The sequence below is a fragment of the Thamnophis elegans genome, chromosome 2 (assembly GCF_009769535.1).
Source record: "Thamnophis elegans isolate rThaEle1 chromosome 2, rThaEle1.pri, whole genome shotgun sequence".
Classification (NCBI taxonomy): Eukaryota; Metazoa; Chordata; class Lepidosauria; order Squamata; family Colubridae; genus Thamnophis; species Thamnophis elegans.
In genome coordinates this window covers 123,486,426-123,500,384 of record NC_045542.1, presented here as the reverse complement: position 1 = coordinate 123,500,384, position 13,959 = coordinate 123,486,426, and the positions used below count along the sequence as shown (strand labels likewise).

General features: G+C 39.0%; 1 protein-coding gene across 1 annotated transcript in view; it reads left to right on the top strand.

Moving 5' to 3' along the window:
• LMCD1 (LIM and cysteine rich domains 1) overlaps nucleotides 1-13,959 on the top strand; it is a 62,575-nt gene that overhangs the window by 36,069 nt on the left and 12,547 nt on the right. The gene's annotated exons all lie outside the window — the stretch shown is intronic.

The window sequence follows — 13,959 nt, the reverse complement described above, 5'->3', positions numbered from 1 at the left end:
CAGATTTTTTACATAACTCGGACAAACCCTTTAAGGTTTTTTTGGCATTTTATATCTTAAATGCACTTATGTGAATTAATTAATAGTAATTTGGACTTTAAATTTGGTTAAAAACCCATAATATAAAAAAAATACCAAAAATTAAAAAAAAATGATAAATTTGAAGACAATTTTGCATGTTGTAGCAAATCATGACGTCTAGGAGTATTTTCAATATTTTATTTGTTTTCAGCACACCAAAATACATGGAAATTAGATGAAAATAATCAAATAGCTTTTTAGTCGCAGACCTGTGAATTAAACCCACAAAATGGAAATTATGTTAAGGCTGATAACTTTTCTTCCAATTATTTTTGTTGTTGTTGTTGTTGTTGTTGTTGTTGTTGTTGTTGTTATTATTATTATTATTATAACAGTTGTGTCACAGCGGCCAGTTGTTTCACCGGATTTGGCATTGGTTACTAGTCGGGTCCCACCCAGGGGCCTAGGACGTCGTAATGTATTTTCGTAATATGCGTGCAGATCCAAGCAGTGCGGCTTTTTGCATTTGACTGATGGTGATTTTGTCGATTTTTAACTGTTTTAAATGTAATTCCAGTGCTTTTGGAATAGTACCCAGTGTACCAATTACCACTGGAATTACCACTGCTGGTTTGTGCCATAGTCGTTGAATCTCGATTTTTAAGTCCTGGTATTTTGCAATTTTTTCATGTTTCTTCTCGGCGACCCTGCTATCACCTGGTATCGCGATGTCTATGATTGTAACCTTATTTTTCTCAACCAGTGTGATGTCTGGTGTATTATGCGCCAGTATTTTGTCCGTTTGTATACGGAAATCCCACAAGATCTTGACCATCTGATTTTCGGTGACTTTTTCAGGCTGATGTTCCCACCAGTTGCTGTTTTAATATTATAATTTTTGCACAAATTCCAATGGATCATTTGTGCTACTGAATTGTGCCGCAATTTATAATAGCAATAGCAATAGCAGTTAGACTTATATACCACTTCATAGGGCTTTCAGCCCTCTCTAAGCAGTTTACAGAGTCAGCATATTGCCCCCACAATCTGGGTCCTCATTTCACCCACCTCGGAAGGATGGAAGGTTGAGTCAACCTTGAGCTGGTGAGATTAGAACCGCTGAACTGCAGATAACCGTCAGCTGAAGTGGCCTGCAGTACTGCACCCTAACCACTGCGCCACCTCGACAATCAGTCTGCGCGGTTTTTTTACAGCAGCTGAGTATGTGATCAACAGTTTCATCAACTTCTTTGCAAAGTCTGCATTTGGCATCATCAGAGGATTTTTCGATTTTGGCCTTAATGGCATTTGTGCGGATAGCTTGTTCTTGTGCAGCCAGGATTAGTGACTCTGTTTCTTTCTTTAATGTACCTGTTGTCAACCATAACCAAGTTTGTTCACTGTCCACTTTATCTTTTATTTTTTCCAGAAATTGGCTATGCAGTGCTTTGTTCTGCCAACTCTCCATTCTTGATTTTATCACATCTTTTCTGTATTCTTGTTTCGTCTGTTGGGCCTTCAGTAGATTTTTGTTCTTTACTTCGATTAATAGATGTTCTTGACTTTCTTTTAAATAATCAGCCAGTGCATGTTTTTCTTCTTCAACTGTTTTCTTCACTTGTAATAATCCTCTGCCACCTGATTTTTGGGGCAGGTATAATCTATCAGTATCACCACGTGGATGTAAACTGTAGTGCATTGTCATTAGTTTCCTGGTTGTTGTTGTTGTTGTTATTATTATTATTATTATTATTATTATTATTATTATGCAATACCAGCTATTTTAGCTATAGAACTACGTTTACTAAATCCCACAGCCTCTTTCCATAGTTCTCTAAAAAGTTGTACAGCATCTTTATATTATATTGACCACTATAAGTAGATACCCATGACTGATTCTTGTTTCCTGCAAGGGGAAACTGGTACACCCAGGTGAATACCTTTTCAAAGCAGGTCTATTGCACCATTCAGGAATCCTAATTCTAGATACCCAACTTAATGATGACCTTAAACCAATAAACTGAGTTTATCATCTTGGCAACATGTAACAATAGAACAACTGCTGATTATATTCTTAGAAATCATGAATGTGTGAACCATGGTATAGATGAATCCTGAACTTAAATGAGAACTATATCAAACAGCTGCTTTAAACAATAAAAAAGTGAAGTCTAAAATTCAAATCTAGCAAACTACATGAATTGGCCAATTTTAAATGTATTTTGGATTTCAAAATGTCCTATCTTAAAGGATAAGGAGAAATGGGGTCTTAGCTTCCTTGGGTTGTTAAGACAGCTGTGATTTTTATGATTTTCATTTGAATGAACAATGTGATTTAGATATAAAGTTTGATATTTTGTTTAATTACCTATTTGGAAACAGTGACTTTTGCCTCTTGTAAATGAGCAGATTAGCCTATTGCAAACTTCTATTCTCTTATCTCTTCTTCCAAAGACTTCTCATTCCTTAATATACTCCTTCAAATGGGAGAGGCAAAATAATGGCCCATGAGCTGACAGAATCCTTCCTTCCCATTGGGATGAATGAAAGTGAAATTTGTCTTATAAAAAAGAAAAAAACACTCCAATTTCCCCTTAAGAACATGCAGGGCATAATACGTGATTGCACATTTATCATAGTTTCTGTGTCTATTAGATTGTTCTGCCATTTATTGAAAGCATTACCTTCCTTTTTGACTTTCTTCATTAATCATTAAAATGACTTTAAGAAAAACAGTTCCATCTGATGATTAAATTTATCATTTTATGTTAAGTCACACAATGGTAAAAATCATACATCTTCTGTTTCGTTGCTTTTAAAATTTGGAAGTTAATATAGGGTGGAGTTTTATAAACTTCTTTAGACCTAAGTTTTTAATCACTGCTCTTCCCTCATGTAATTTGTTCATACGTCAGTTTGAGGTCAGGGCACACAATACTTATCCATGACCAGTTTTCTTACATGGGTAATGTCAAGGGGCCGTAGTATCAATGTACAGAGATGGTGATCACTGAACAACACCTTATATAAGAAAGGTTATTCTAGAGTTGCTTTGGATGACCTTATAAAATTACAGTTCATCTCAACTCTGCCTGTTCATTGTCACTTGAAAGGAATGAAACTGGGATTCTTGAGATACCTGTCAGCCTCTGGTAGCATATCCTCATCCTTTTCACTACACTCGAGGGCAGGGAGGGGGAGATGGGATTGCATTGTGAAATTGGTCCAAGATTAAAGTAATACAATTCAGGGGCTCTGTGCTACATGAAATAGTTGACATGTATGGATATTAAGTCATTCAACAATAGAACATTCGTAACTGTCCTGCTACCTAGTTAATACTATTGATCTTGTCTTTTTCACAGCACAGGTCATGAAACTACAGTATGTGTACAATGTTGATACAAAGCAATAGAAAACAGTTCTTTGTACCTGGCAGTAATGTTCTTAAATGTCCGTATATTTATTCGTGGGCATCCAATTTAAATAGAGTAGTGGTGATACAATTGGAGATAACCAGGAAATTTAGTGTAAGACTTCAGCTTTTGTTATCTACTTGGAATATTGACTGGCATAATTCTGGTGTGCATCTTCAGATCTGATTATATCTGTTTCCTAAAAAATGGTAAGACCTTGTGTCTGATTCAGAATGAAATTAAAAAGCAAAAAGTTGATGTCCAGCACAAAAGCTAATCTGTTTACATTAATGAGGATCATAACATTTAGAAACAAGGCTTCCTTTTGGAATTAAAATAGAGAGTTTAGAATTATTTGGAAACTGATCTATACGTACTATTGGAACCATCACTTTTTAAAATGCTACATTGGCTACTACAGTGTGCTAAAGCAGCATTACAGATCTGTTATTCGATTACTGCTTCGTTCCCTTCCTTCTTTCTGGTAGCAAGCAATTTTTTTTCTCCAAATCCTGTAGGTTGCTGCCTTTATATTTCTCGGTGTTCTCCTATCCATTTACTAACAAAGCCTGAACTCCTTAGTTTTCATTCTTCATTACCAAGCCTAAATTCAATCCCCCAGATTTCTGTCCACTTGGAACAGAGTATTCCCAGTAGCTATTGAAATGGCTTTTTAAAGACTTCTTGTTGTGATCCGCCAGCAGCCTGCAGAGCTAGCGGCAGAGTCAGACAGTGAGGAGGTTGGGGAGGAACATGGGCCAGTCCTGGAGTCTGGAGAAGGCTCGGATGAAGACTCTGTGTCAGAGGCAGAGAGGGGGCCAGGGCCATCTGGGAGTCATGTGCTGTCTCTGGAGCCACCAGAGTCTGACATCAGTGAGGCAGAAGAACAGGGGGAGCCTGTGCCCAATGTGCGCATGCACAGAGCTGCCAGAAGAAGAGCAGTTAAGACAAAAGGGGTGACTCGGGAGTGAGGCTTGGAGATGATTGGCTCCTCCCATAAGACATAAAGGAGGAGCAAAGGCACGTGAGCCTTTGCAGGAAGCAACTTTGTTCTGGTTGGTTTAAACTCTGAAGCTCTGTTTTGAATCTGTGCTCACTGTGGCCTTGCAAAACTAATTGGCAATTAGGTCTTTGGCAGCGTTTCAAGGGAGATAAAGGTGGGTGCTTATCAGACTTATAGACTGTAGCAGACTTCTGTCGGACTCTTTACAAACTATTTGTGACTTATTACTGGCTGTGAATGAACTTAATTCACAGCTGTTGAAATAAATAGAGGGTTTGGGGTCTAACCGTGTGCTTTTCACTGTCTCAGGAAGCCTAAGTCAGAACACTTCCATAAAGTTTCTGTGTCTCTAGAATGCATTTCCCTGCATCAGCATTTTGTGAGAATATTGTTTATTATAAACATTGTTCTCATATCTTTCTGCCCTTATAATAGGTAAATTGTTGAATAGAGTTATTTGGGGGGAGGTTAGTTTTTATGTTACGAATCTCATGTGAGTGAACAATCAAGTAACATTGCAGTTATATTCATTGATGAAACTTTTTAGTCTCAAGACTTTATTGAACTACAATAGCTATCGGTAATATTTCATAAGAAAGAAGCACACAAGTAGTGTTGATTCTTAACAGAGCAAGAAATAACATTTTTATTCATGGCAATTCATGACAATGAAAAATGGAGAATACTCTTTTTCCCGGTATTCTCAACCTGGTGTCTTTCAGTTATTTTGGACTTTAATTCATGGCTTGGGACCTTGGGCATTAACATCTGACTCATTTGAAGACAATCAAGCTGGGGAAGCTCTTTGTCTTTCAAACAGGAACTTAAAAGGACAAGTATTCCGTTCCATATCATAAGTCAATTTACTGGAAATCCCTTTTTAGTGACTAAGAGAGAAGCTGCCTTCTGCGGAGTATTTTCCAGATGTGTTGGACCATGACTCTTACAAATTCTGTCTCATAGATATTCTGGCTAAGAAATATGAGAATATAGTCCAACATCTGGAAAGCACGAGGATGGGAAAGATTGTCCTAGATAATAATTAATATATGTCTAAGGAAGGCAGTATTGAGAATGTAAACATAAAATAAACAGGCATTTGGAAACAAATGTTGTATTTAGAAAATTATTGTCTAAATCAGGAATGCAGCCCACTACTGAGTCATGGCCTAATTACCACTGGACTATGTGAATGACTGGCCAGTGCATGCCCGTCCCATACGGCTCCACTTGTGCAAGCATTGCAGGCAATTGTGGTTGTTTGCAGTCCCAATTGCACGAGCCTCATGAGTGCTTGTGGACTCAACTCATGTCACCATGAGCATTACGGGCAGTCGCTGCCCCACTCGTTGAAGCTTCATTGCGGGTGCTTTCAATCCCACTTGTGCAAGACTAGGCGATTGTGACCCCACTTGTGCAATCGTCTTTGTGAGCGGTCATGGCCCCACTCGCATGAGCCTCATTGCAGGCACTTGTGGCACCACTCGTGCACATGAACCTGCCCCTCCCACAAAATGCCCTCTTTCCACCATTCCCCCACTCCGGGCCACCAAACAAGAAAGATTGGAGAACTCTGGTCTAAATGACACGGACATTAAAACAAACAAAACAAAATAGTTTACTTTTCAGGTAAGTACTGAAAAGTACTTACTTTTTGCCTTTTTGTCATTCTTTCCTATAATTTTTTTTAGTGAAAGTTATTGTGTAATGGCTGTCCCTTAATTTGAATTAGTATTGCATAGAAATTTATTTTTGGCATATAATCATGTTATGGCCTGTAAAGTAGCTCTGGGTTTGAGTATCTAACAAAGCAGTGCAAGATGTGTATATTCAAAAGTAAGCCCTATATTTTATGGAGCACAAAGCCAACTAAATCTGTGTAGGAATTCAGCCTAGAGCAGATAGATTTAAAGGTAATAAATCAGTGTTAGAATACATTTGCAAATATATTTGCAAGTATAATACTTGGAAATAAATATCTGTACAAGATCTGTAATATATTGTACAGCCAAAATGAAAGCGACAGGAGTAGATAAACTGTAAGGTTTCTGTATGAACTGTGTTACAAGTCAAGTAATTGATATTCCAAGAGTAGCTGAAGAAAAAATATGTTCAATAAAATAAAGAGAGAACTGTTTGTTCATGCATGAGGAAGCCAACATTTAAGAGGAAAAATATGTTTTATGTTCCATATTTTCAGTAGGATTCAAGTGCGAGGCAACTTAGTATAAAAATCAACAGACATCGCATCCATCTTCCAAGTTGTAGCTACTGTACTTGGATCAAATAATTGGTCTTAGGAGTTATAATAATATGTTGTTTTTGTCATATAGCCCAGGGCTTTTCAAATCGTTTCATGGAATTCTGAGTACTGCAAGAACTTGACGGGATTCTGTGAGAAATGTAGGGCAAATGTTTAAAACATTTGCTCGAACCTTTCCAATTTTCAATTGCAAAAATTTTGTTTCTTGATGTGAGGTGATTCAGGAATTTTTTTTCTTTTCACTAAAAGATTCCATGGCTTGAAAAAAGTGTGAAAAATTCTGGCCTAGCCTATTCAACAGTTGGTTACATAGAAATCTTACATGAATAAACTTTCCAAACAGCATTTTAGTGAAGCATGTTTATGAGACTGAGCTAATCCAATTAAAATGTGTTTATTACATTTTTCAATCGTCAGAAAACAGACATTCACTATCCAATATGGATTATAGAATATTAAGTTTGACTAAATATTGACAAGAAAGATTAAATATTTTGCTTGGCATGTTGATTCCTTCCTCTAGTGAAGGAAACAGATAAAGTATTTATTATCCCAGTGAGTTTTGATTCCTCACTTCTCATTGCTAAAAGTAGGAAATGGCATGATGGACCTGCTAAGAGTGATTTGTATTCATCAGTGTTAGAATTTGATGGGAAGGTAGATCTTCAATGGAAATGGTGTGTGGATGTTCATGTGTGTTTGCTTGCATGCTGGTGAAAGATCCACTATTTCACACAACTAAAATGGCTAGACTATAATTTGTTGTAGTGAGTTTCATTCAGGAATGGTATGTTTGATGCACCAACATCTGTTTAAAACTTTCCTACCGATGCAATTAACAGCTAAAACAAATGTGATCAGTCATTTGTGGTCTTCCTAGTTTAGGGAAAACTTTATTCAGATTGAGGGAGACTTTATCCATGTTGACTTGACTACTTTCTAATTATTCTGGAATATTCTGGGATATTGTCTCACTTGCATCAGCACAGTTCCTATGAAGCTACCAACCTCAGTGAACTTCACCACATCTCCCAAAACAGTAGGGCAGGGGTGAAAATATCCAGATGTTGCTAAACTGCAGCACCCAACATCTTCGTGAGTAATGCTAACCATGCTAGCTAACAGGCAGTCACCTTTCTACCTTGCTGTAGTACACAATATAAAACTACAGAGTTAGTAAGGGTCAAATATTCATTAAAAATAACTTTTCATGATTATAATCTTCTGATTAAACAAAAACTGAAAAGTTGCTACCTATGATCACTATCACACTAAGCTCTAGCATGTAACTGATGTACAGAGCCTGCTGAGTCTGAATCATTGTTTATAAAGTATCATGGCTGGTCTTGCAAACCTTGCTAAGCTGAAAATAAGTCATCATGGTTTATATTTTCTGTGAACCCAGTCTAAATATATACCGTATTTTTCAGAGTATAAGACGCAGTTTTGTGGAGGAAAATAGGGGGAAAAAATCCTGCCTATCAGGTATTCATCTAGCTAGCGTTCTTAGACTGGTCAGCTTCAGCACATATGTTTGCTGGTTTTGAGCGTGCATGCAATTTTTATCCACTGGTTGGAGATAAAAAACAGCTTCTAAAGCACAGCTGATCGTTGGAGGAAGCAGCAATGAGAAAAGCAGGCAAAGTAAGGAAGGATCACTTCACTGTTTAGCGCCTCATTAGGGCTGAAAAAAGCTTCATAAAAGCTACATTCGGATTATGAAACACACCCAAATTTTCAGCCTCTTTTGGGAGGGAGTGCATCTTATACTCTGAAAAATACAGTATGCTGTTTCTTAGAAATTTCAAAATTCTTAAACTAGATCTAATTCTTAAACTAAATACTACTAAATAGTATTTTTTTTTACACTAGAGCCTTTATTTATAGGAGAATTATAGTGGAGTCAGGCATGTCCTTTTCATACTAAACTTCAAAAGTTTTGTTTCATACAATTCCAGGCAGAACCCCAAAAATATTGTAGTTGAAACTGCTAGAAGAACCACTCAGTGTTTATGCACAGGTAGTACTGAGCTGCATGAGAACATTTTTTAAATATTGTATCAAAAACTCTAAAAGTTGTGGTGTTTGCATTACAATATTGTTTTAAAGCTGAATAGCATGCCTCAACTAAGATACACAACTATGTGCATCATGCAGGCAGTGGATGGCACGCTGGTACTTTCTTGGATATAATCTCTGCAGCATGTCAGAAAAAGTGTATCTTCTGAGCTTGTGATAGATGCTGTGCCAAACAGGGACTTGTCCATCAATTTTATTGTCAGCATCAAGGTCAGACACCACAACTGATGGGGGAGAGGGGAGGGAATCTTCCAAATTTGGCTTTCTTTCATCTCCATGCTGGCTGTGGTCCTGAAAGTGCTCCATGTGCTCCTACTCTGAACAAGTATTTCTTACCAGAGGCCTCCAGGCATGCTTTAAGCTATTGTCTCTGTGTGTGGCCCCTTCCATTCAGTGTTGATTCCCGATGACTGCCTGGACCAGTTCCTGCAATTTCCTTAGCAATATTGTTTGGAAGTGGCTTCCCATTGCTTCCATCCTCTAGGGCCGAGAGAGCGAGCGATTGTCTCAAAGTCACCCAGTTGGTTTTATACCTAAGGACTAGAACTCACAGTCTTCTTGTCCCAAAGTTGCTTTTTCAAGAGTTTCTGGAGTTTCTGGTTTTTCTTTGAAGACATTTTGCTTCTCATCCAAGAAGCTTCTTCAGCTCTGACTACCGGTAGATGGTGGGGAATGGAAGGATTTATATTCCTTGCAGACAGCTGGTGTACATATAAATCCTTCCATTCCCCACCATCCAGTCAGAGCTGAAGATGTTTCTTGCATGAGAAGCAAAATGTCTTCAAAGAAAAAAACAGAAAGTCCAGTTGCCTCTTTAAAAAGAATCTTTGGGACAACCATGATCATGGATGACTGAGAATCTCCATAGACATTCACATTCTTCTTGTTTCTAGCCTGATGCCTTAACTTCTCTCTAAGTGTTGCATATTCAATATGCAAATACCAGCTGCGACCTGATTGGTTGGTCGTTTTGACAGTTGGTCTGAGTGCTAGTATAAATACCCTGACAGTTGCAGGGAACGTTTGAATCGCTTGTCACCTGAGTTATAATAAAGATCTGTCTTGCACATGGCTCCTGCGTGTCAATTCCCTCACAACAACAACCCACACGTTTACAATACTAAGCAAGACCTGGCCATATGTGACCCTTTGGCCCTACGTGTTTGGCTCACGTGAGGCTAATTGGAAATCGGAAATCCAATGCAAATAAGCTCACCCCAGGGGCAAGAGAAGAAGATAAATTAGACCCACCTCTGCACGGTTGCTGTACGCGCCTTCAGTCACCAGTGGCTGCAAGAAGGCGATGAGAAAAGGTGTTTTTCTGCACCTGCACAGTGTTTGCCCCTCTCCTGGAGTTGAGGTCACAGAGTTTGAGGACATCAAATCAGGTTATATTGGTTCAGCTTTCTACAACAGTTCCAGTTTTTCACATGGCCCCTTAAGAAAATTAATTGCCCACCCCTACTCTAAGCTGGGTAGATTCAAGTTTTCTACATTGAAATCCATCTGGCTGCCTATTAACTCTTACCAGGCATAGTGAACAAAAATTGCTTTCTTATCCATATTGAACCCTTCCACAATTATTTTTGTTGATGCAGCTATACACTTTGCCTATTGTACTGATATTTGGGCAGCAGATCTCTAGTTTAAAGGCTTGAACTTCACATATAGTGAAACCTCAGGCAAGTATATATTAAAAATCTTTCTACAGTTCATTGACAATTTGCTGACCAAGATGGAAATAAATTGAATTAATACAGCTGGAAGCCTTTCTTCTAAAAACACTGGTTGGCCAACTGGCTGCCTCTAAAGAATTTTCACTGTAAAAACAGAAATGTCCCCGGGTTTTTTCAAACCTGATCCATCAGCTGTGCCAACAACAGCTTCTCCTAAATGTTAATTTAGAATTAATCACCCTGTTATCTCTGTGAATTAATCTGCAGGGTCATTCAATTGTTGCTACCGAATGCCAGGTCACACTATAATAAGGCTTCTCTCATCTGTAATTTCATCACAGATGAGGGCTGACTTGGCATGTATCACTGGGTTCAGAAGGGGATGTTCTCCTCTTATAAATGTATCCAGCTGGGTTTCAAGTGTGGCATCAATCAAGATTCCAGATTAGCAGTAGGGTTACCATCTGGGAATCTCTAATGGTTCTCAAGAGAAATTCCACAAGTCACCAGATGTGAGGCACAGTTTATTAAGCTGGACTCTAGGGATCAGTTGAGATTGGTCCTGGTAGCCTCCCTCCTGCATCTAGTGACTTCTCTGACTGAGCTCCTTGATGCAACTTCTGGGTTGCCAATAGAGTTTCTCAGGCTTATGGTTCTAGCAGACTTCAGTCTGGTTTCTGTTAGTCTAAAGCTACTTGGGAGTTCATGACTACCATGGATCATTGTTCTCCCCAAAAGCTAGGAGCGTCTTTCGGAGCGTCTTATACTCTGAAAAATATGGTAATCTAAATTAATGGTTGCAGGAACTGGGTATGTCTAGTGTAATGAAAAGAAGGACTAGAGGAGACATGATAGCAGTGTTCCAACATCTCAAGGGATGCCATAAAAAAGAGGGAGTCAAACTATTCTCCAAAGCACCTGTAGACAGGACAAGAAGCAATGGGTGGAAACTAATCAAGGAGAGAAGCAACTAAGGAGAAATTTCCTGACAGAACTATTAATCAGTGGAACAACTTGCCTCCAGAAGTTGTGAATGCTGCAACCCTGGAAGTTTTTAAGAAGATGTACTCATTTCTTTGAAGTGATGTAAGGTTTTCTGCCTAAGCAGGGAGTTGGACTAGAAGATCTCCAAAGTCTCTTCCAATTCTGTTATTCTAAGTCTAAATGTTGCTGGCCCTCAGGAAGTCTCTTAATACTTGGAGATCCAATAATGGTGTCAAGCCTGCTGGTTGGTTGCACTTTTAGTAATTTATTGTTTTAATTAACCGCTTTAATTGGTTTAAATGTGATTTACCCTGCTTTATTCCTAATTGTTGTTTTAATTATGTAAGCCACCCAAAATCACTTAAGATAAGATGGGTGGCAATATAAATAACCAACTAAATGAATCAAGTTTACTGATAAACTGTTCTTGTTATGATAGAAAAAGAGTATCCAAATAAAATATTATTGTTATCCTTTTTTCTTGTAGCATTTGACTGAATGCTTGAATTTTCCCCCCACCTCTCTGTAGTGAGGTGCAGTCTATATTTTTGGTAACCATCCTCCACTTCAGGTTTTTCCATTAATTTGCATTAAAAAAAGGATGTTGTGCTGGTGAAAGCAGCCTTTTCTAACTTAGCCCTCTTTAGATGTGCTGGGACTTCATTTCCCAGAATTATTAGACTTCAAGGGAGGCTAAGCTGGTATATATTGGCTCTTTTTCTATCCTGCCCATTGTAGAAGGCAGAACAAGAAGTATTTTAGACACTATACAACCCGATACTGTTTCTGTTTTGCCTTAAGTATTAAGTGAGATCCATTAATATCTCACCAGTATTATTTGTGCACCACAGGGATTTTATAAGGCATAGCAGCTGGTGATTAACTATTACAGCAAGCTTGCTTTTTAATGGCTTTTAGCCAACTAAATGTTGGCAACCACTTGAAAGTAATCTATCATAAATAGGAAGCATGTCCCCAGGCTCATAATTAATATTTGCTAGACACCAGAGATTTCCAAAAAAAGTAAAAGAGACTGAGATTTTTACTGATTCCCCCCCCCCCGCAATTTTTGTAGTGCTTGGGCTTTCAAAAATGTGTTGTGTTTCTAGAATGTTGTGCAAATTGAGACGAACAAGGCAGAGCCAAACTATTTGCATTTTCAACAATTGGCAGGAGAATGGTATGTTACCTTCAGATGGAGAATAGCAAGGGAAGTAACTTTAAGTGATTGCGGTCCATGTTACTATTCTGTTCCAGAAAAATATCACACATGCAACTATATCACAAATGCAGGCTTTGGTTGTTTTTGGTAAACAGCCACTAAAAAGCTTATTACCATTTTAAATATTTGAATTTAATTATAAACAGGGGTGGGCTGCTACAGGTTCGCCTGGGTTCGGGAGAACCAGTAGCTAACGTTATGGCTGGTTCAGAGAACCTCCAAATCCAACCCCTGGCTGCCCCCCCTCCCAGAGTCTCCACACATCCCGTTTTGGATGTGAGGTAAGTGCAGAGCCCGTGTGGAGACTTGGGGCCAGTGAAAAACAGGCCTCCCAGAAGTTCTGGAAGGCCAGAAACAGGCCCGTTTCTGGCTTCCAGAGCCCAGGGGAAGCAGTTTTCGCCCTCCCAGAGGCTTGAGAAAAGTCTCCCAAGCCTAAGGAAGGTGAAACATCACCACCCCACCATGGCGCATGTTGCGTCCAGCCGGACGCAGCCGACAGCCGTAGTCAGACCTGGAAGAAGATCCGATTGGCTCTGGTGCGGCTGCCGGCTGGTGGGAGAAATGCCGCCATCCGATTGTTTCCCTGCCTGACAGCTGTCAGTATAAATAGCTGTCAGGCAGGCGCTGTTCTGTTCTTCTTCGTGTTCTGAAGTGTTCTGTAAAATAATAAAGCCTGTTGAAAGAACCCTCTCCTCAGTGCCTGAATACTTAAAAGCGCAGGAGTCCGAGTAGGCCACACCCACCATGGCAACGCCCACCCAGAAAACGGGCAAAGAACGTGTTGCTGAAATTTTTGAAGCCCACCCCGATTATAAATATAACAATCATCCTCATGGAAGCATTTAGCTTAAGCTTTCTGGGTAGCCATAATTGGTTTCCCAGGTTCAGTGGTGCCTGCATTTGAATCCAACTCATTCCATGATTCCATCTCTGCTTTAGTGAAAAGAGGAAAGATCTTATTCAAATTTCCCTACCATGATCCTGTATCAAAGTATTTGGTTCCGTGTGATGAGGTAACCAAGGATATGCCAAGCCTTCCTTTATCTTCACTTTCCCGAATACTAAGACTCAATATGTAATATTCATACGACAGTTGCAATGTCCCAGGGTCACCGTAGGTGACCTTCTGACAACCAAAGTCAGTGGAGAAGCCGGATTCACTTAACAACTATGATGCTAACTTAATAACTGCAGTGATTCATCTAGCAACTGTGGCAAAAAAAAAGTTGTAAAATGGAGCAAAATTCACTTCTTAACTGTCCTACTTAGCAATGAAAATTTCAGGCTCAATTTAG